The sequence below is a fragment of the Dysidea avara genome, chromosome 6 (genome assembly GCF_963678975.1).
Source record: "Dysidea avara chromosome 6, odDysAvar1.4, whole genome shotgun sequence".
In the NCBI taxonomy this organism is placed as follows: Eukaryota; Metazoa; Porifera; class Demospongiae; order Dictyoceratida; family Dysideidae; genus Dysidea; species Dysidea avara.
In genome coordinates, this window is record NC_089277.1 from 7,173,541 (window position 1) to 7,177,684 (window position 4,144).

The 4,144-nt window shown below is 36.7% G+C and overlaps 1 long non-coding RNA gene across 1 annotated transcript; it reads right to left on the reverse strand.

Moving 5' to 3' along the window:
• Positions 1-226: 226 nt before the first annotated feature.
• Positions 227-3,387, reverse strand: LOC136258698 (uncharacterized). Its single transcript, XR_010702926.1, has 2 exons — positions 3,346-3,387; positions 227-2,176 (listed from the first exon to the last, which is right to left on the reverse strand). It is a non-coding gene; the product is annotated as an uncharacterized lncRNA (long non-coding RNA).
• Positions 3,388-4,144: the final 757 nt, after the last annotated feature.

Here is a 4,144-nt window from a genome sequence, read left to right on the forward strand (position 1 = left end):
TTTGAGAAATTCATAGCTAGCTCTGTATATGTAGCTACTGAACTGGCTACTCCATTTAATCTCACCTCATTGTTCATGTGTACATACTATGTGTGTGCATGTTGCTCCATTCTACCCAGCTGTTAAATGGGGACCTGGTGTCAACTGGAGAAGCGGCCCACCCAGCTGTATAACATCAAAGAGACTGATAGCTGCTTATTACCAGATTACTTGTGACATACTCATATAATAAGTATACATCTACTTGTACTGAATTCAGATAATTTACACATGCATGCTAAATATATATTTACACATGTTAATATGGTATATATGAACTCTTGATACAGGTGCATGTGAATGACACAATTTCAAAAAAACAAAAAATAAATAATCAGCATTTTCTAGTTTTTGTTTCACAATCATTACAATACCACTTATCACCAACTAAAGAAACACTAATGTTTAAACATGTAGAATGGAACCAAGTTATCACAACAGATCATATCCTCGCCACCACTATCTGGTAATCTACATATACAATAAACATTACATTTCTCAACACAAGCAATCCTTGTGGCATGCTTTCGGGTTTTTCTTGTTGGAAACAAAGTTATCTTTTCTTCTTCTAGGACTTTCTTAAATGTAGGCGTAGCTCTCCTTGATTATATACTATCGTCGTTGGATCTTGCCCTAACAGCAAACTGGCAAGCATAGCTGTAGCATAAAGACCACAATCCACAGAATTTGTCTGCCTTTGTACATTCATAACTGTGATGTTAAAATATTTGTCTTTTGACTGCACTAGTTGTGCAATAATTCTTTGAGTATCCTCACTAGGTGATGTAAACATTGAGTCATATAGGTAAACATCACATTTCACCACTTGTAACACTGCCCAGTGTGATCTATCAGGAATGAACAGCATTTGCAAAGATTGCTCATAATCTTCCAAGTTCAATAATGTTTTATTGAGTAACAAACTATTGTGAAGCCCTCCAATGAGACGAAATTGCACCTTTGCTATGTTGTGAAATGCGTTAATGTGGTTATCCTTTAGTTTACTTCCATTGAGTATCATGCAACTGCTTGTCTTTGCTAGTCAATATAATTCTACCACATTTTGTCCACTGGAGTTGTGTTTCAGCCTCCAATCTGTTGTCATCATTAACAAGTATTGGATTGTTTCTACTGTTAGTACATGTATCCTTTACTTCATCCCGGGAAATATTTTGGATGGTTAAAAGGGTGCTTAAATTAAAAGAGAACTCTTCTGATGTTATAGTTTGATATTATCTGACTTATGGTATTCATTGTTGATCTAGGAGGATACTGGATAAAGGACTACTACTTGTCGCTTTTGTTTGTGTAGAATTAGCTTTAGTGATAGCCTTTGGTAGAAAAAAGTTATGTACTGTAATTTACTATCTCTGGACATCAATTTGTTTTTTTCAGTACATTTTGGAACATGTTGACTGTAATTGGATAAAATTACACTTCCATCCAAACATATGATTTTTTTTACATAGCTTGCAGTAAATATACACACAGAGTTGATGACCGGAACTAGTACTACCTTCCAAAGCCTCAGATTTGACCTCAAAATCTTTATTTTCTTTTAAATCCTTTTTTATTGAATGATGAGGATTTTCATCATTTTTTTGCCACTTGCAAATCTGCTGCTGTACCACTGCCACTGCTTTGGCCTCAGTTAGGAGATCATCAGGTTTTGTACTGCTATCCATCAAATTCATACTGAGTTTAGTCTTCTTCTGTTTAAAGAAGATTCATTACTCACCGACCGTTTGAGACTTAACCACTTAGCCTTTTCCTCTTGATCTAGGCTCTTTCTAACTTTGTCCACAAAATCAATAATCCTTTGTCGGTGACCTGGCAAAAACTTGAAGTGCCACGGTGTGTAACACCACGTCGAAAGCGAGGGTCTTCAATGAATTCTGTTGAAATGTATTGTTCAACTTCCTCCAAGGCATTTCCAGGGTTTCTACTAGTATCCATTCTGGAAATTACTTGCAATGTGTCATATCCAGTAGTCATAAAACTATCAGCAACATAATCGGGCAACTCCTTCAATGCAAGATGAGCTTCTTCTTCTTTCGATACCACTACTAGCTCTTCAGTGTTAAGTTCAGTGTTACGTTCACTTGAATTATCATCCATAGCTCTTTACTTCAAAGAACTGTATTAATAAATGGAAATTAAAAATGTAGTTAGTCATTAAGGCATTACTTAAGAAGAAACTGCATGTCAACATGTCATCAAACAATTTTGCATTGAGTGGATTTATGGCTCACAATAAGGTACCGTATCACACAACTTTCAGAGAACTTATAAAGCCATAGAATGATAATTAGATAATAAGTTAATCACTGTATACCTTCTGCATGCATACTTTGTCACTACAAGTAGTTGCTGTAATAGTATATGGTCTATATACCACTGGTAATTTATTTTGCCATGAATTTACAGTGATTGTATCTATGAAGCATTTATATAGGTTTGTTTCATAGGGATCATTATGAATTGACAATGAAATGAAGGATAAATGCCCCCATAAATTACCAATGGTACTTCTATGGTATATCAGTGAAAATAAAATTAATAAACTTCATAGATTGCATGAATACACAATTGATTCATATTAGTAGAGAAACCATGGGTACTTTATAGGGTACTTTCATGGGTATATTAGCTACTAGTGTAGTGGCATGGTCTGTAAAATAGAGCCTTGTCATTTGATTGATCGAACCTAGCTCCCCTTCATGTTTCAACTGACAGTGCAAAAATGACTATCCCTTTGCTCATGGAGATTTTGCATTCAACAGAGTTAAGGTCAAGTTTCTGATATTTCTCTGTTTCATAGGCTTTTAGTAACCTTCTTTGCGAGTCCCCAGTAGGATGGTAGCTACATAGTAGCCAGCCATGAGAAGTCAGAATGTTTAAGTACTGCTTCAATCCAGGGTCCCAAGCTGTGTGGGTCCATAGGCATTTGCTTAGACTGCAAGCTGCCCATGGATCCTGGTCTAGTCTGCTTTCAATCAAGTTGGTGTCACGTTTCTGACTCCCTGCTACACATAATTTCAGTAGCTTTCTTTGTATGCAGGCTTCAATAGCGCACTTCTTTGTAAGCAGGTTTTAATAGGGTAGTGACTAATCAAGAAATTCAACACATTTACTGGTGTTAAAAACTATTGTAAAGGTCAACCCTTTTTAATTTGTCTCTTGTTGAATTTCGAGACATTTATTTTCCCAATGTATTCCTCTCCGCTCTCTTAATTACAGAAATTAATTGCTATTACAGTAGCTATAATGCATGCACAACGCGAGGCACAACATCTTCACACTTACCATTGGCACGAGGGCTGACCACTCCAAGAACTCCAACTCTATTACTGATACTAAAATCTCCTTTCTGGCAACTTCCCCAGCTTCTTTACACGCCAAGCTACCCGCGGATATCAACACTCACGTGACTGATTCAACAGAAAACGGTCGCGAAATCACGGAAATCAACTGTGAAATCAATTTCATACGTGAAATCACGAAGAAATCAGTTAGAAATCAGAAATCAACTTAGAAATCAGAAATCACTTGAAATCGCCCTTCGAAATCAGAAATCATATCGATCGTACGAAATCTCGTACGCTATTTTAGTAAGTGTCGGACCCCTCGCTTAATTTACTTAATTACAAAACTAAAGTACCGAGAAATTGCTAGATAAACCTACGTTATAACAATTACTACATCTGCAACAAAAATGATACGTACAAGGATTGTCAGCTGAAAAATGAAGTGTGAAGTGTTGATGTAATAATAAAATATATGATTGCTCTATTAGAGTATCTCGATCTTCACTGAACAGAAAGACTAGCTCCTCTCCCCTCCCTCTTCCCCAAACAGAAATGAAAGCAGAGTGCTATCAGGCGTAGTCAATAGGTACGGCAGTGCAAAAACCTTCTGCTTGATATTATACGCATACCAGGTTAGCTATACTCAGATGGTACGATTTTCCGTACCATACGCGTATGGTTGTACCGTACGCGTATACGCATATGGTATGTACCATACGCGTATGGTACAAAATACGCATATGGTATAGAACATATACATGCAGTTACTATATCGTACGTATGATGTCCGACCTTGT